This window comes from Sinocyclocheilus grahami, unplaced genomic scaffold (assembly GCF_001515645.1).
Source record: "Sinocyclocheilus grahami isolate Dianchi unplaced genomic scaffold, SAMN03320097.WGS_v1.1 scaffold350.1, whole genome shotgun sequence".
Taxonomy (NCBI): Eukaryota; Metazoa; Chordata; class Actinopteri; order Cypriniformes; family Cyprinidae; genus Sinocyclocheilus; species Sinocyclocheilus grahami.
The window spans coordinates 902,021-922,580 of record NW_015505529.1 but is presented as its reverse complement, the minus strand read 5'-3'; positions in this window follow the sequence as shown (position 1 = coordinate 922,580).

Here is a 20,560-nt window from a genome sequence, read left to right as displayed (position 1 = left end):
ATACAGTTGTGTGATATGACAACATTAAAGGTTCAGCCTGAAAACAGCCACGACAAGGTAAAATGCATGTAAACAAACTGCAATGTAAACAAACTTTAATAGCTTATTTCTCTTTAAATGTTTCATTCTAATTCATTTTAATTTAAGTAAAATGTTAATTCAGTAAGAGCCTGATTAAAGATAAAAATCAGTTTCTCTGTAATTTAGAGACACTTATAAATGAGGTGTTTTCCATTTACAAATATTATAAAGTTCATAAAGGGATAGTTCTCCCAAAAATGTAAACTGTCTTCATTGAGGCTACTCAGCATCATGTCATTCCAAACCTGTATTAATTTCTTTCTTCTGTGGAACATAAAAGAAGATATTTTGAGAAATTCAAGAAATGTTTGTCCATACAGTAGAAATCAAGGGTAACCAAAATGGTTTTGTAACATTCTATAAAATATCTTTTGTGTTTTACAGAAGAAAGTAAGTCATACAGGTTTGGAAAGACATGAGGGTGAGGAAAGGATGACAGCGTTTATTAGCAGTACATTTCCTATGTTCTAGCACAAAATCAATGCTTATATTGTCAAGTTTATTTCTATGTGACAAAAATGCAGTAGGCTATTAGTTTGTTGCATTTGCTGTGAATTCAGTAATATATCATTATTTGTTTTTGTCCTCATTTATTTATTTATTTATTTACTTACTCCAATTGAAGGCCCTATAACACAGCAAAACATTCACAGGGGAACTTGAGGGCCAGATAGGCTGGATTTGTCCAGGGCCGAATTTTAACCCCAGTCCAGCCCTGTACCCGTCACTACGCAACAAATAATGGTGTGGCGGGCGCACTGGTTTCCTTTGCGTTGAAGCAATAACAAAAAATAAAAAAATGCCTGAAGACTCGCACCGTGTCTACACCAGATGCGACCAAATACTATAGAACCCATTATAATCGGTGATGCGGCCTATACTGGATGTGGCGCAGCACAGCACGACAAATCTCCAACAGTAAACTGATGCCTCGTTCTATTTATGATGTAGGCCTACTGTTTGACAAAGTACAAATGATTTGCAGTGGTCACTTTGTCGCATCCAGTGTGGACAGCCTCAAGCTGTTGGCTTACCTCCGGCCTTTTTTTCATTGTTTATTAGTTACATTTTTTTGGCTAGTAGAAATTATGAATGGCCGGTAACTTAAAAATTTAGTAGCCAAATGGCTGGTGAGTGAAAAAAGTTAATTTCAAACACTGATTGTGAACAAATAAGCCTTGATGAGCAAAAGAGACTACTTTTAAAAACATAAAAAAAACTTTCCGACCTGAAACATTTGAACTTGTCTTAAGAAGGAACAATATAGGCAAATACAGGCACGTGATGAGAACTTAATGTATGTCAGTTTCAAACCCGCATCTCCTATTTGATTATCATTTCAAAGCATGTAGGCTCCAGGCTTCTATAATATTCAGAGAAAGCTACAGTATATATTATAATATCTAACAGACTTCCATAATATTTAAAAAAGCTATCCATTAGCATTCCCATTTATCTTACAGGTAGTTGCGTAGCTAGTCCAGGCTTTCCATACGTACACAATTTGAAACTTGTATTAAAATCAAATTAAATACTTGAGACTTGTATGTTTCTTATGGAAATATTTATTTAGTCAGAATACACTGTTACTTTTGAAGAGCTGCCAAGAAGAGAAAGATTTGGCCCACAGAATCATGTAGTTACAGCATCTACCAACAGGTGCTAACTGGCTAACCAGCTAAACCTCGACTACTTGCTTTTGCTCTCCTTCTTAGGTTTGACATTAAAGCGCTAAACTGCCACTGCTGTAGAGCAGCAAGCATGTTCTGAATCAAAAGAACATTTTCAAAATAACCATTGTGCAGACATGTGGGACACCTGTGCCTTCTGCATCCCTCAATCCCTGCTTTCCTTGGCATTTTCCTTTTTCTGACCCGGGTCTGCATTGCCTTCATTTCTCTGCAGGCTGGTTTCATGTGGATGTTGCATGCACTTGACTTGGGACCAATTCAGGCGGTGCGGGCTGAGGCCTGGCCGGGATTAAAGCTTGGGTGGAGGGATATTAATGTGAAGCGGAGGGGACAAGGGCGCTCCTGTCCAATTACTCTGTACCTAGTCACCGCTATCCGGCCGCAAAACAACAGAGGAGGAAAGGATTAATTGCCTTGGACTCTGCCCCCACTACAGGCCCAATTATGGAAACATATTGGCTCCCAGTGTTGCCACAGACACTGCTGTGCTGGGATATTGTGTGAAATTTCTAACCGTTTCCAGAGGTCAGGACGAGTGGACTGAAGCAGAGGCTGAGAAAAGAGTGGTTGTGGGTATGTGTGTGAGCGCGGCTGTGTTATCTCGGTTAGCACTTTGTTGATGTGACCTGTTATGGGTGTAGAAGATGAGACTTTGTGGTAGGAAGCAAAACAAACAAACGGAATCGGAATAGTTTCGTTCGACTGTGGTCAGCCGGTTTTTTTTTGCACACTTTGTTTATATACAGTTCATTATAATTTGTCCTTGTTGATTACAGTAGGTTTTTCTATCTATCTATCTATCTATCTATCTATCTATCTATCTATCTATCTATCTATCTATCTATCTATCTATCTATCTATCTATCTATCTATCTATCTATCTATCTGTCTGTCTGTCTGTCTGTCTGTCTGACAGGTCTGTCTGTCCATATCTATTATTCTGTGTCTATCTTTGTGTCCGTTCATCCATTTAATTCAATTCCTGTTTGCTACTGTGATTTTTAATTTTTTAATTTTTGCATCATTACAAGTTGCGTCAAAACAGTCAATACATTTTTACTTTAAATTCTCGGCAGATCCTAATCACTTACTTCCTTAGATTTTCTTTTTATTGTGTTGGTGAAAAAGGAAGAGATTTCTTATTTCTACCTTAAATCGAAGTAAATGAAACCATTAAAGTATTTTCTAATCATGGAATGCTGTACTTTGTCTCTGGACGCAGCGACATAGCTCCACAAATGGAGACGGCATTGAGTGCAGTTTACCTGGCATGTTGACTGATGCAGACTCCATGAATCCTGAATTAAATTGGCTCTTGATGAATTTCAAATGTCCTTTCCTGTTCAGAGCAATACAAATCCAATGAAACCCAGTCACAGCTTGTATAAAGCCATACATTCCACCTGGAACCACTGAATGGGGAGCTTGGTGAGGAAAAAAATTACTGCAGCATGAGAAAGTCATAGCCGAGTTGTGGGAGGCCAGGAGATGAAGGAGAGAAAGCATTGCCCTGGCTGTGCTGCATTAGGCCTGTCCTTTAGCGTGCAGAGGGAAATATTATAGGGATGAGATCCTTGTGCCGCCTCTATGCCTTCAGCTCATCGAGTAGACCGGTCAAGCCAAGAGTAAATCAGCCTGTGCTCCCCAGGCCCAATTTCCCCTGAGAGCTCCATCCTAGACCCACTCAAATCAAGTAGGCTGCCCGACTTTCAAACAGAAAATCAAGGAGACTCCGCAACCGTGGAAAGCAGCGCCTCTCAACAGACTAAAATGGAATTTTGTGAACTTTTCTATTGATCTGCCACACAAAATACACAGTTTTTTTCCCCTACCCCTCTCTTTTTTCTAAGAGTGTAGTCCAATTGAGTTGCCTCACAACTTAACGTGTGGAAGGGACCAACAATGTTATCATTGGGGTCTGGGGAATTGATGTTTGTGCCCCTGCAGAGCTATGAGGTGCGTGGATGATGACTGGTGTGCAGGCACGCTCACAGCATTCCGCAGCTGCGGTGACTAAGCACCCTCTCCTCGCACCCTCGCCCTCCTCCATGCATACCCTAATGTGAATAATGTTTCTCCTCAAACTCCTCTGTTATAAATGGAGTGCCACTCTGCACAATGGCAAAGTCAGGGCTCGTATTGATTAACTCTCGTCATCGACTCCCACTCCCACTTCCATGATTTATGATTGTCTCTTATTTTTGCATTAGCAATCAAATTCATCTTGTCTTTCCTGACTAGGGTCTGGCTGAGCAAACAGTAAACATATTTAGCTTGCACAGTGCTGCTCCCAGCGCTGGCCCATTAAACATGCTGCTCTCGAAGAAAAACCTCTCCCAGAGGCCCCTCAAGGGCCTCTCAAGGGCCAAAATAGTACAGTTAGGTGTGTTCATATTTTTGTGAATGCTTCATACTTTGTACAAATACTGGTATTGTGCTATCATGACACTATTTGAATTACAATAGCATGTATAAAACTTCTAGAATGATAATGAAAGAGAAAATAACTCTCTTGCTGGTGTTGCGTAATTGTAATGCATTGTTTGCTGTGCACAGTTTAATCCTTTTGAGATTTACGGTTGTTCTTTTACATGAGCTGCGATTTTAATGTAAGTAGAACCCACATATTCATATATGTATACTGCTAACCTCATGAACCATTCTCTCTATATATATTTATTTATTTAGTTTTGATTTATTCATTTTTATTTAATTGTATTTATTTTTTCACTTTTTGGATTTTATAAATTTTTTATTTCATGTTTATGTACAAAGACTGCTTACAGACTGCTTATGTATAGTAATAATCAGTGTTGGGGGTAGTAATGCATTACAAGTAAAGCGAGTTACGTAATCAGATTACTTTTTTCAAGTAACTAGTAAAGTAACGCATTACTTTTTAATTTACAAGAGAATATCTGAGATACTTTTTCAAATAAGTAACGCAAGTTACTTTTTTTCAATTTATTGATTGACAGCTCTCCTGTCCCCATGTTGAGAGAAATCAGATGTTACTGTAGTTCTAAAATAAATATGAATGTGCATTAATTCATCTCAAAAAAAAAAAACACAGATTCAGTATTCCTCAAAATGAATAAAAATAATGCAACTCAGAATATTACGCAAACCTGCAATAATTAAATGTTAAACAACACAAATATCCTTTATGTATTTAATCCCATTCTATTAACCAATGTCTTTCCTTCTGACCTTCGATCATCCCGTTCAACCGTACTAATAAGCAAAAATTACTCTAGACAAACATTTGTGTCTTTTTTTTTATTGCTGAAGTGTGTTGAAATTTCTTCTTCTGCATTCTACTGTACGGATGTAAATTTACTTTTCCTTCAGCCTGAGGCTTATTCATTTCACTTTTGGTGTGAAAAGGCTTTTATATTTGCCAAAAATATAACTTTTTTATTTTAAAAACAAACAAGCAAGCCCTGCCCAGATTTAAAAAGTAACGCAAAAGTAACGTAACACATTACTTTCCAAAAAAGTAACTAAGTAACGTAATTAGTTACTTTATTATGGAGTAATGCAATATTGTAATGCATTACTTTTAAAAGTAACTTTCCCCAACACTGGTAATAATTATTACAGTATTTTTAAGTCATTGTCTACAATTTTGTCTACATGGGATTCTTTGGTTTAGTCACACAAAAGTGGTATCAGACTGGTAGAGTATTTGATTTTTAGACATGAAATAAAAAAATGGCTGTAAAGTACAAGCTCCATCACTGTTGCATACATTTTCACAATATTGGACACGTGTAAAAATGTCCATAATTTGCTTGAGTTGAGTTATATCGAATGGACAAAATGTATTTGAAAAGAAAGTAGGCTTGTTTCTCCGAAGATGGAAAAAGTGACAGTCTGGGAGACGCCTTGAGTCCAGATATCTATGGTTTGTCTCTCTATTTATGATTTAGGCTTTGAAAATAAAATAGGAGACGGCTGCGATCAGCTATCAGTTTAAACACAGTGTCCACTGCTGTCAATTTGGAAGACTGCCTATTTCCCTCCAAACCAGATCTAGAAAATGTCAAGGTACACAGCGATAAGTAATAGTAACCTCTTTTCTTCTGTGCTTTTTTCCTCCTAGCTGCCCGGCTCTTTAGCCTGTGGCTTGAAGTGATAATAACAGCCGTGAGTGAGAGGTGTCCGGGTGAAGGAGGGTCTTTTCTTGTAATGGCGAGGGCTGTCTGCTCCTGTGGACCCTCGGCTCTGGCTTCATTGAGATTCCATTAGGAACGTGGGAGTGCCCTCCCCCCTCGTTCGACTGACACTTGCGTGGGATCACGACAAATTGGCTCTGTCATAGTGGACAATTTTGAGATGAGAAGTAAATTAAACATGTAATCATACAAGGAGGTTCTCTGTGAAGTTCGGGGGCCATCCGTGTCATAGCCTTGCATCGTGAAACTCTCTCTGTTTCTCTTCGTTCTCTTCAAACTCTTCGCCGGAGCTGGTGTCACTACCAGAGGCAGATGGAGTAGTGCACTTGAACCCTAGTAATGGCTTTGGATTGTGTTTGAAACACTCCAGAAGTCTCCTCTTTGCTGACATTTGATTTCTTTGTGGAGAGCTGGATAAAGGCACTCTAACTTACGGTGATTGAACAGGTACAATATCCTGCAAAAAAGGAAACTTCATATAAAGCGTTATTGCAGCATTGCACTGTGCTTAGAAGGTATCCGTCATTGTAACGCAGAAGCTACTTGGGTGTGGTGCACTTCTTGTGTTTTGTCCCTGGGATCTCAAGGCCAGATCCCATAATCAATGCCTGAGCGGTGGCTTTGGTGCCGAGCGTGTTTGCGGTGAGTGGAGGAAGTAGCAGGAAGTGTTCAGGGCTGCTGAAAAATTAAGTCCCGTCTGTGTAATTCAGCACTACACTGATAGCATCAGGTTTCAGTTGGCTGTATCAGGCAGGTATTACCACCCACCAACTGTAATCACTAATGAAGGCGGCAGCGAGTTTATAATGCGCTAAATGATGCGGTCCACTCCAGATAAACACGTCCTAAATAAACGATTTGGGTGGTAATTGCACTCTGCCAGGGCCCCGTTAATAGAGTCAACTCCGCTGATGAGAGGGTTAACTTATTTTCCGAAGGAGCCTCTCACTGGCTCATTGCACTCTCATTTCTACGGAGATCTTGGCATTCCCTTGGTTATCAGTGTACTTAAAAAAAAAAAAAACCTAATTAGACCAAAAAAGGCCCTCTTTTTTCTTTTTCTCTAATTAGGTCCTTAACATAATTAGCAGGTAATGTTAATAACCCTCTTTTAAACTCTATTAAAAGGCTGTTTGAGAGTAAGTGGTTGAGGAGGATGTCCTGCGTGGAGCCACGGTCCCTCAGTGGGTGGAAGCGGGAGACCGGAGAGGCATGCTGGGACGTCGGTTCATCAGGGTTGGAGTGCCACTGCATTATAGCTGGGGCCCCACAGGAGTCCCCTCATCATCAGACTGTATGCCCAGTGCATTAATATCGACACCCACCCCTCATTTCCCTCGCTCCATCTCCTGGGCAACACCAGGTCTTCATCGGGGCGGTCTGCAAAACAATGGCTGATTTAAGGGGGAGCCGGCGTTTGAGCGACATTAACCATGAGCCGGTTGCTGAAGTACGGCTGGAATTAGAATCCACCAGGGGGCATTGTGTCTTCAGTAATGTTCTCACAAATTACCATCGAGAGGACTGGGACCATTGTCATTAATGTGACTCCAGTGAAATATTTATATGGGTTTTGGGAAGTGCTCTAGGTTCCATTGAGTGGTCTGTTGGCTTCGCCGTGGAGGAGGAGGATGAGGAAGAAGCCGCCGTCGACCAGAAGAGCCCAGTCCTCGTCTTTAATTAAGTATCTGAAACATCAATTTAAATGTAAATATCAGTGGTGCAGCTCCACTCATGCGTAAATTAGAGCGTTGGCCCGGCACATTGCTCTCTCTCTCCCAAGTCCCCGCTCACTTACTCTGACATCTGCTCACATCTGCTGGGCCCCGGGCTTTCCCCAACACACACACACACAATTAAAATTTGACTCATTCTTGCAGATTTGCATTTACAAATCTATACAAACATATGAAGCAGCATATCCACTGTTATATATCACATACATTATTAGACTAGCAAAGTTTTGGGAGTGACAGTCACGTTTGTTTACGCATATGAGTCCAGTAATAATTTTTTTGTGTCCGTACATAATAAAGAAGTTGGAGTGACAGCACTTCCCCAAACTCACAATTAGTGAAAACCATTGTGGAATCTTGCCGTTTTAAACATGGACGATGACAGTTTTACATGATTGATGTTAGCTATTTTGACTAAACTAACTTTATCCCACTGAAATGGCTTTATGCTCTTGGCTTTTATCTAAAGCAAGTTACATCATTGCATTTTACTAGTTCCTGCGTTTTCTGGGAATCAATCCCATGAGCTTGCTGTTGCTGTTCTGTTAGTTACAGAAAGGAATGATGAGCAGTCTTCTTTCCTGTGTTGAATTTTTTCCCCCTATTAAAATGTTAATATCCATCACTGTTTTTAATGGCCATTAGACTTTTATGTCACAGCCAACATGATTTCCTACTTGCTGTTGCTGGTCAGAAATAGATGGCATTAGAGAAAATGGTCACACTTTATTTTAAGGTCCAGTTCTCGCTATTAACAAACCATTAACTACGATTTTTGCCTCAATAAACTCCTAATTTGATGCTTATTAATAGTTAGTAAGGTAGTTGTTAAGTTCAGGTATTGGGTAGGATTAGGGATGTAGAATATGGTCATGCATAATATGTACTTTATAAGTACTAATAAACAGCCATTATTTTAATAATAGGCATGCTAATAAGCAACTAGTTGATAGTGAGAATTGGTCCCTATACTAAAATGTTACCGAGAAAATAAGTGTGTGCAGTATTAGTCAAAATAAAAGTTTGGTCATACTTTATTTTGGGACTAATTCTCACTAGTACCTATAAGTACTAATAAACAGCCAAAATGCTAGTAATATGCATGCTAATAAGCAAGTAGTTAATAGTGAAACTGGTCCCCAGTGTTACCACAAGTTTATTTAATGTTGATGCTTAGGAGTATGCTAGCATGAAGATGACTCAGACATTAACTGAATTCAAATTTTTGCTTATATGGGTTAGTGCACTGCTAACCCAACTTTAAAAGAGAAATAAATAGAAATTTTAAATAAAATGTAATTTGTTTACAAAAAAGTATTTAAAAAATACAAACATCTTTTACTCAATTTAGTGAAATTTGTCTGTCACTTTGTGAATTTTCATGGATTAAATTCAGATGTAGAATTCTGTTGTCATTCCCTTAAGTAACTAAACTTTGACTCCACAGACCAGCGACAACCGTATTAACTGCAGTGTGTACGTGGCCTTAGAGAGACTTACCTTACTACCTGTTATGATGATGATGACACCAGTGGTGCGCCGTGGAGCTGTCTCATAACCTGTCCCAGTGAGTAAGTGTGCGCTCTGCCTGGGTCCTTTTATAGTCCAGTTCATTACCAGTATAGTCAAAGCACAGTATATGTCTTTTTATCTGACTGTTGGGTGTTATTTTCCGAGCTGCTTTAAGTTTTATTTTCTGACTGATGAATGGTGCTATTTTCTGTCTGGCACATGAACATGGCCCTATTCCTCAAGACCCTGTTCTCTGACATGCATCGTAGCCTATCAGTGTAGTTGCACCGGCATGTGGTCCTGTTTCCAGCCTGAATGTTTTGCTAACATATTTTGTGAGGTGATGTAATTTCAGCCTTGCAGATCTAATGAAAAGCCCCTGTGTAGGATGAGAAACTAAAAGTTGCTAAAGGGTTTGTCCGTCTAGCTCTCCTAGCCAGCTCACTAGAGCCTCTTAGAACCAGTGCCATGACATTTTGGCTCGAGGCGTGAAGGCTGGAACAGTGAGACAGAAACAAATCCCCCCACACCGAGGAATCCCCTGAACCGTGGTGCGAGGTGGAAAGGCACCTGTGCTCGCTTGCTCCGCTAGGCAGTTGTGGTGGCAGGCCACCTCGCCCTGTCTGTTAGGCCATTAGGACACAGCTCATAAAGGCCAGGCGGGGAAGGAAAGTAATGATTTAATGGGGCTACGGGGGACGGGCGCTTCTGCTTATGACCCCCCGAGGACCTCCTTCTCCTGCCCACGTCCTAATAGCGGAACAGCGGCCGAATGGGCGCAGGGGAGGCTGTTCCACTGCTTAGTTCCCCTAACCTGTGGCTGAGCTGATTAAACAGCTAATATTCAATCGTCTGAAAGGAGCCCGCAGTGGAGAAAAATGGAAAGTTTGAGTAAAAGTGGGGAGGGGGTTCATAATGATATCTTTTGTGTTCCTTCTCTCGATCGCCGTAATCTCCGTCATCTCATTAACTGGTGACACTCTGGTAATGACTTAAGAAAATCTTTACAGGGCTCACGGAGGCTTGACATTAAGTCAGTGCAGCACTACACTGTATTGAAAGGGTCTGTGTATGACACTGAGCTGCTAGTCTAGTCTAGAGTTAAGGGTATTAGAGTGACATACACTCTGAGGAACAATGTGAAGCTGTCACTCAGAGTGGAAATGTCATATCAGCTACAGCTTTCTCATAATGTTGTGCTAATTCTGTGATTGAAGTTCAACAGCTTCTCCAGCCTTTTCATTATTTTGCTTTGGTACCACCTGACAGCGGATGACAAAGGGAACGGCGCACGCTGGCACCGAACTGCCTCCACGGGCTGCCAAAATAGCAGGCCGAAAATGGCTGGTAATGCCCTCCGTGGCCTCATCATTAAAGGACAGGGAGGTTTGTGAGGCCAGAGGAGAGATAAAACAAACAAAAAAAAAGACACACAGTCAATTTGCAACTCTATTCTAATGCAGTAATTTGAGAAAATCCCTCAATTCCAAGTCCTAGCTGGGAAATTGGCCTTGGTGGGCACTGGGTGAGCAGGGGGGAGGAAAGAGAGGTTGTCGACGTTGGTGTGCCAGCCTAACACTGGTGCCCGTTGGCAGCAGAAGATGCTCAATGAGGACCACCCTGGCATGGTGAGTAATTCCCTTGTGTACTCGGCAGACTGAGCTCTTTGCATCCTGGCATGGCTCCCTGTGCCCATTCTTAGTCAACAGGATTAGGTCTGCTTATTGCTGGCTCTCCAGGATCACCTATACTCTGCATTGTACACGCACAATGTTAGCTCACCAGTTTGGCTACGACACGAACGTGGCTTTTTATTTATTTATTTTTTCCCCCCTTCTCTATGTCAGGGTGCTGATGAGGCTGGAATAGTGATGGAGCGAATCCGTCCCTGCCTGAAATTAGGCTTGAGTATATTAGCTATGCCATTTAAAGCATAAACAGAAACAAATAAATATTCCCCTTTAGTTCTGATTAAAAGCCCGTTTTAATTATAGGGTTATTATGTGCTGCTAGCCAAGCACATATAGGTTCAGTTTGCCATTTGTTTTTCATTACTGTTACACTCTCAGCAGGTGATGGAAGAGGCAGCCAAATATTTTGGAGAACTGATTGCAAAGGGGGAAAAAAAGACTATATATCTTCACATTTTGATTGGTATGTTGAAATTTGTTGGACATGTTCTTGAAATATATTAATATTAGATATTGAAAAATATATTTAAAAAGATAAGTTATGTTGTTATATTTTAGGTAATTATGGCATGAAGTAATACAAATATATATATATATATATCGTGTGTCACGTGATCCTTCAGAAATCATTCTAATATGCTGCTTTAATTTATATATATCATAAATAATTTATTTCATATTTTTTATTTTATCTTTACACTTGTAAGTATGTATAAGTACGCTAAGTATACTATATTAAGTATACATATATTAAATAGCAAGACCTAATATTTAATGTTTTTTTTAAAAATTACTGGCTGGAAGTGAATTTGTTTGAATATTATAGCAGGTAAATCACATTCATGGAGATTGACAGCCTTGGGAATGTGCTCAGGCCAGCCGTGGCACAGGACTGAACTTCGTTTTGGTGAGCACTTCACATAGAGCCACACCTCATTCACACACCAGGACCTCTCAGTGCATTTAGGTTAAATTGTGTTGAGTGCCGTTTGTGTCACATTTAAAATGTTAACGGTACAGAATGTCATTTGCAAAATCGGGGCGTTTGCTCCAGAAAATTAATTCGGCTTACCCCCGGATCTGGGCTTCTGTCTCCAGGCCAGTATTATGCTATACCCTTTTCACAAAGAGTAATATTTAATGAATAAGACTATTAATAATGGCAGGGTCTCGGGGGGATGCTTCTTGGTAACGGATAGGCGCAGACAAGATTACGTATGGGAGAGGGCATTGTTAAGGTTTGGATTCTTTCATGCATCCTCAGAGGGAGGATGTGCTGTTTTTTTTTGGAGCGGGTTGTACAATGCGGTCTTGCAGCTCCATGTTTTTATATTCTCTCATAACAAATATATATTTTTTGCTCTGATATTGTTGCTCTCAGTGTTTTTTAAATCACTGCGTTATGGCAGGTGCTCTGCAAAATGTAATACCATCTCTCATCTTAGTGCGCAGTCGTTTGTCTTATAGGTTTGTGTGTTTGAAAGAGAGAGCGACTACAAGAGAGGGAATAATAGAGAGAGAGAGAGAGAGAGAGAGAGGAGGAGAAATAGAGTGAGAGAAAGATTATGAGAGTGTATGTATTGTACACCCTAGTCTTTTATTATGTCTATGAGCACAAGTCTGCCAGCATGCATTTCCATGTGTTTGTTCATCTGTGGCTGGATGACGATAATAATGTTCACGTGACTCAACTTAATGTCCCATGAAAATAGCAGAGAGCAGTTTAATTATAGACTACAGGAGAAATGAAGCCAGTAAACTTGTTTTTTCTCCTCATCTATATATTATTTATTTTCCCTCCACTTTATTTATTTATTCTCTTGCAAGCAGAGAATCTGTATCATAGATAGTCAAATTCAAATGCCTCAAAGTGCACCCTGCTTGGTCAAGCAATTCAGCTGTTGTTAAATAATCAAGGATTTGAAAACATGTAGCATGCATAAACTAAGTCTAGCTCAACATAGATGACAATCTAACAAAAAATACATAATCAAACGAATCAAAACGAACAAAAGTCTGACATACAAATACTTAATCAAATGAAACAAATCAAACAACAGTAACAAATAAATGCATAATTAAACTAAATGAAACAAAGCAAACAACAAAACAAACATCAATCTAACAAACATAAAATCAAATGAAAACAACAACAAAACAATCAACAACCTTACAAACAAATACATAATAAAATTAAGCAAAAAAAAAAACACGCCAATCTAACAAACAAATACATAATCAAACAAAACAAAAACATAAACAAACAAAAGTATGTAACAAAGAAATACATAGATGAATTGAAACAAAAGAAGTAAAAAATATATTTAAAAAGATAAGTTATGTTGTTATATTTTAGGTAATTATGGCATGAAGTAATACAAATATATATATATATATCGTGTGTCATGTGATCCTTCAGAAATCATTTTAATATGCAAGTGCATAATCAAACCTAACAAAACAAACAACAATCTAACAAGCAAATACAATCAAATGAAACAAAAGGAAAACAAACAACAAAAACAAACACATAATAAAATTAAGCAAAAACAAAGCACAACAATCTAACACACAAAAACATAATCAGATGAAACAAAGCAAAGAACAGTCAATAACAAAGAATACATAAATAAATTGAAACAAAAATGAATTCTAACAAATACATACAGCAACATAACAAAGACGATGGTGGAGTCATGTGCTAAATAAATTTTAGGGTGGCGAATTTCAGCAGGTACTCTAAACAGATACAAATCCCAGTAAACAACTGTTCTCTCTTGCTCATAGACGTCCCTCTCTCTCTCAAGAGGGTTGAGATCATTTTCTCCATTCTAATTTTCTGCTCTACAATTGATTTTGATAACATCTGATTGTAAGCAGCGACAGCAATGAGCAACATTAGGACGTCCGTGTCCTAAACTAGAAAACTCTCATTTGGCCATCGCGAGCATTAGAAACACCATCGACTGTCTAGACATACATGAAAAAGTGGCGTGCCGTTGCCTCTGTATTTTTAGAACGGCTTGAGTTGGAGTGTCCTGTTTAGTCACGGTTCCGACTGCTGACCCCTGCATGTCCTTCACACAAAAGTGAAGACCACCTTATAATTGCAGCGGGCGGCAGGTTAAAACTGCCAAATCATAAAAGCCAGAAGAGATCCAGTGAATTACGAGGAAATATGGCCTTCCTTTACAGCGAGGGCTGTGAATGAAGCCATTAAATTATGAGCAGTTTTTATGATGGGCCATTCAAGGGGGATGCTTGTATATTGATGGTTCACAGGCTGTATCCCTCTTCCCCTTGTGCTAGGGAAGAGCTGACTAGAGGCCCCTGTGTAACTATTTTTCATGCATTTAATATATTAATTATCCGGTAAATGTTCCCCAGACAGTGCTTGGGATACTGGAGAGTGACAGCTTTTCGATGAAGCTCCCCCCACCAGCCCATCATGCAGCAGTGTATTACGTGGGAAAGGTCGGCTTGGGGTTAATGTAACTTTTTATTTGCTGATTTTTCATAGGCTGGGAGGGAAGTGAGGAGCAAGGCTAGTTTCGAAGAAGGAGAAAGAGAGGGAAATGCCCTGTAAATGCTGTGGTCTGAGATATCAGCTTTGCATCATGTTGGGTTTGGACTGTTTTTCCAGAAAAAAAAGAGTCCAGACATCTTTTGCCAAACTACAACAAAAAACAAAAGTACCTATAATAGGAAAAAATGAAAAGGGAAAACAAATAAAATAAAATTGATCATAGAACTTTTAGTAGTAGAAATTCTGTCATTTATTCACCCTCATGGGGTGATCGTTTGTGTTCCACAGAAGAAAGTACATCATAGTTTAGAATGATGACGTAAATAAGGTGAACAATCATTTTAAAGTGTTTTTATTATTGTTTATTTTCTCTCAACTTCATTCATGCATTCATTATTTATTTATTTATGTTAGCAGACAAATCTGTGTCAGAGATGTTTGGTTAAACTGTTTGGTCAAACAAAACTAGTTGTTGTTAAATATGTAATTGAGGATTTTAAAACATACTCTGTAGCATAACTAAACACAGCATAACAGAATGCAATCGACAGACAAATAAATAATCAAAGGAAATTAAACGAACAACAATTTAACAAACAAATACCACAATAAACATCAAACAAAACACAAAAAGCAGACAAATATAAATTGTTAAATTGGAAATTTGTCTCCTATTGTTTATAGACTAAAAGGCTATAGAATAAAAGACTTGCCGTATCGTAACCAGAGTTTTGTTTTTGATTCGGAAAGCTCTGAAAATCCACTAAACCACCCCAGTGATGCAGCATATAATATAACCATTAGTGCAGACCTCTTCCATTTTCTGACAATTAGGATGCTGTGCTTTTTGATGGGAGAAACAGCTTTTTAATCACCATATGTAGCTCTGCTAATTCAGCTGCTCTGAAGTGCTGTCAAGAAACAATTGAGTGAAGAGGGTCTGAAGTGATCAATTGTCTGCGGTCTCTAGGTGAACTTCTCATTTTCTGCACATTCCGGCGTCTGTTTGAGTTAATTAGGCTGCCCTACATTCTACTGATTGGATGTAAACATTAATATGCCAGAAAATGACTTGGTCGATGTTTACGGTTATGTTCGAAGGTACGCTAAATTGATCAGCTATAGAGAGGCAGTCGCTTCTGATTTGATTCCGGTCTGAGATAGCGAGCGAGAGCATAGTTTTTGGAACATTGACATTTTTTTTTAGCATTTACTATTTTGATTGTTTATTATTTTCATAATAACTCCTGTGGATTGGATTCGCTGCAGTTGTTGAATTAATTTAATTTGAGCATTAAAAGTGGGCCAGGTCCTCAAGAAAAATTTTGATGAATTTTTCCTCTGTCAGTGAAATACGGGCCGGTGGATCTGGTGGTCTCAGTGAGAGCGTCCTATAAATCACACTGCGCGGTTCAATATCTCATCGTTGTGCTGTGAACTCAGGGCTTCGTGCATCGAGGCGACTCTGAGACCAGGCGTAAATACAGCACATCTCTGAGCAAAACACAGACGTCCATCCTATTTACATCAGCCTGCAGTAAGGGGCGAATTTCACCCCTTTGACTGATGGAAAATGCGCTAACGTTATTTTGACTGTAGTAGCATATTTATGTTTGTAGTGGTATTGAGAGCCTGTGGGTGGGGGTCTCAGCTGGGTTGTACAGTGCTTTATGGCTCCGTCCTGTTTTAAACCCTATGCCCTCCCTCCTCTTGCCCCTTCCCTGGCACCCAGCGCAGACAAGCCCCATTAACCCCCGGATGCCTCTCGCTGGGGCCAGTGTGTGCTTAAGCGTCGACGTTAGCGTAAACGATGTCCTCAAGCCTGGAATGAGCTTTGCACAGTTTAATAGAGGTCTGCAGGTCCACATTAATACAGTGGTGCTGGAGAGGGCAGAGGGCTGCTCCCTGTGATGGGCTTCTGTCATATCTCTGTGCCGGCGACACATTCAGGCCAGTGCTGAATTTGAAAGGCTCGGAGCTCTGACACTGTGACTCCTTTGCTAAGCCACACAGCTTTGTTCTGTCTGAAAAGGCTGAATCAGAACCAAACACAAGTCTGCGGTTTTAGAAAATATCAGATTGTACTTGCACAAGCAGTTTGTGGAGATTTTGCATATGCAGTTTATTAAATTAAGTGTATTTTTTTAAACTCATCATGTTGTTCCAAACTCTAATGCATTTTTTGTAAAACCTGAAAATGCTATGTTCAGAGATTTTTTTATGTGAAATTAAAAAAAGAAAAAAACTTTTTAAATTTTTCTGTATGTAGCTGTTCACTGAAAATCTTCCCCTTTTCCTTAAAGATTGGGTGCACAGATTATATGGAATTTTAAAAATATTTTTATTAAATGATATAATATTAAATATGATTAATCACTTCTTATAAAATACTTATATATTTTAATATTTAAATATTTTATTCTTATTCTTACTATTTATGTATTAATTAATTTATTTATTATTAAAATATTTTTTTTATAGTTTTGGACTATAAAATATTTTTCTTTTCTTTTGTTTTGTTTTATTATATATATATCTCAATATATGATCATCTGATGAGAAATCATATGACATCCCATATGGAAAACTACATTAAGATATTCACTTAGATTTTCACGACAAAAGAAATATGTTATTTTTTTTGTTTGTTTTATGATCAATATATGATCATGTTATCAATCATGAAGGACCAAATATTTTAAGATATTTTCATAGTTTTGAACTGCAAAAGAAAGATTAAATATTTAGATGTTAATTTTGATCTTATATATGTTTTTATATTATTTAAAAAAAAATATTTAGGTTTGTTTTTTTAATTCTAGATCCTATGGGACGACATGATCGATCAGTTAAGATGCTGTCTCATATAGACCATTTTTTTTTTATAGTTTTGCACTGCTGAAAAAAAATCCTATTTTTCCTGCCTTATTTTTCGACTGAACATTTCATTCATTCATTCATTCATTCATTCATGTTTGTCCTTGGTTAAAGGTTTGTTGTTTAATGCAAAAGAGATATGTGAAGAGTTTTCAAAAAAATTCACCTGTTGTGTTCTTCTGAAAAAAAAAAAGCAAATAACGACAGCATTTTTATTTTTAGGTGAACTATCATTTTAAAAATGCCTGGGTACACTACAGGTTTCCTGGGATTTCGTCATTGTCAGTGCATAGATGGATACTCATGCTTATCATGTTATTTTTCAGCTGCAGGGCAACAGTTCGATTCTCTGCACTCCAGACCCTTCTGTTTTTATGTTTGTATTTGTTTACTCTCATCTCAATTTACCTGAGTGTTTAAATCACAAACCAGCGTCTATTTCTCCCCATTGTCTATGCAGCTTTCCTGCAGCTTCTCAACTTCCACAGCTTATCTCCTGCTCAGACCGCCTTTTCACTATTCCTCTTTCTCCATCCTATACTCCCCATCTCTCTCTCTCTCTCTCTCTCTCTCTCTTTGCTTCCTGTTTCTGGGCCTGCACAGCCGTCACTCTGAATTATTTTCAATGTGGTCCTTTATAGCATGCGCCAGATCTCAGCTCCAACCCATCACCGAGCACCATGCCACAGACGCGGTCTGCATCTCTATCAGCCCTGAGCATTCTGCGTGCTATTAACCTCTCTCTCTCTCTCTCTCTCTCTCCCTCTCCCTTGCACTCTCTCCTTCTTTTTTCCAGCACCTCTATTTCTGTTTCTCAATCTTTTTCTCCCCCCTCTCCTCCTACCCCATTTCGTCTCTCCTTCCCCTGTTTTTCTCTCCATTCTAACACGCCCTCCTTTTACCTTGCATGCTTTCTCCCTGACCCTTTCCCCCCTCTCGCTCTCCTTTCCTTCAGTCCTGCTGCACCTGTGCTGACTGTCGCTCTTCATTAAAGAGAGAGACACTTTCTGTTATATTTTCAATGATATTAATTTACAACTATGTATTTATTTGCTTTTGTTTATTTATTTTTTTAACAGCTTTTATTATATTTTCACATTTATTTATTTAATTATTTATGTATTATTTAATTAGTTTATTTATTTGCTTTTATTATATTTATTTATTTAATGGCTTTTATTATATTTTCACATTTGTTTATTTAATTTTTATTTCTTATTTATTTATTTTTTAAATAATTTTTTATCTATTATTTAATGCCTTTTATTTATTTATTTTCTTTGAATTCTAAATGATTTAGTTAGATAAACTATAAATTATATAAAGCTTAAATATAACACCAATGCTATAGTGGAGAACAGGGCTATTTTTTTTTTCAGTGAATATTTCTCAGGACATGTTGTCATACTGTGTGGGGTAAGTTGTCACAATGAAACTTGCAGCTTGATTTTTTCCACTGCAAAATTTAAACCATGAAACAATCATGAAACAGAAAATAATTCTTGAAACAGCAAAACTGTAAAATATCACATACAGCAATATCAAACATTGTTTTGTGGTTGCATTATATTCACTTGTTTACACAAATTTTATTTTGGAAGACCAAATATTCTAGTTTAGAAGGTTTTGAACTTGAAAAATAATGCATTTGTCTAAAACCTTATTGTTTGTGCGATATATGTTTATAGCATTCCTGTGTGACAACTAGCCCCAGTCTCTAACACTTACATTTCCATCAATAAATGCATCAACTTCACTCTTAAGTTCTGATGACAGTTATGCAAACTGTGCTATTACCCCGGGGCAGGATTACACTTTGTAGGGTAAAGTTTGATCGTCAAAAACAAGCAAAAATGAGAAGTTCACTCTTCCTTTATTGTCTTAAAGGCTCCTGGGCTCATTGTCTTTCCTTATCAAAGCATTTTTAAATGAACAGAGACAGGGTGCCACACAACACAATTAGCCTCCATTACAGATGTACATTACTCTCCCCCTGTTGCAGGCGTATTGTAGGTAATCTAGGACACAGTCACTGTTATCTGCTTAATGTGAAAATACATCTCCTTATGGAACATGTCATGCTGCCCCAGGACCATTCAATTTCATCTCATCAGCGTGCAAAGCGCTAATCCCATTCTGCGTGCTATCCCTTTTCCACAGCGAAGAATTGAGATTTTACCTGATCTTAAGAAGTTAATTAGTTTGACAATATTTGATATTCCTGTCATCTCATATTTCCCCAATCACTGTCTCCCCTAGAGGCCCCCACAGCTGCCCGCTGACTGCCGAGCACATGATTTCCAAGACACGCTCAGCTGATTGTGCATGTGAGCTTTGTGTTGTTCTGCTAAGAGGGCTTTTAAATACAACTTCAATTATTTTTTAAATATTAATATATATGAACAGCTATGGATTTATAACTGATAGCTTTATATTTTTGATAGCTTTATATTTTTTATATTCTTATCAGATGACCATCTCATGGACCAAATCAAATATACTCAAATACTTTCATTTTACACTATAAATTATATCCTTTTTATTATTTATTTTATTTTAATTTTGTTTTGTTTTTATGACAAACATGATCAGATGATCAGGTAACATCAATATGGACTAAATATATTAAAATATTCGATTTCATAGTATAGTAAGATTTTCACATTACATAGGAAATCTTTTATTATTTGTATTTTATGAGCAGTTTATGATTATATAATCAATTATATGAGATCTTATATGGACCAAATATATTAAGATATATTTATAGTTTTTTACGAAAACATTATTTTGTTTTATTTTATTTTATTGTTTTGTTTTGTTTTGTTTTGTTTTATTTTATTTTATTCTTTTTTATTTTATTTTATTCTATTCTATTCTATTTCTTGGCTTTCCCTGTTCTGAGTTGTCTTGATAAGGATGTTAAGGTTGAGTGGCCACAGAGACACAGAACGTGAGGTACACAATACATCCTCCTCTACATGCTTAAGTACTATTATTTGTCTTTTGTCTTAACCCAATCTTTGTTAACCACCATACATCTGAATCAGTTCATCTCTCTGAGAGATGGTGAAAGATCCTGTCTTTCGACAAGAATTGTCGTCCCATCATTTCCCAGTGACTTATTATTTGTTTATCTGTTTGTAGCTTTGACACTGCCATTGTCATATATGAAGTCAATGGCACATATTTATCTTTCTAAGCAGCTGACAAGGGTCAGCACTTCAGTACATTAAGGTATGTCAGGCTCACAGAACAATTTGTCTGT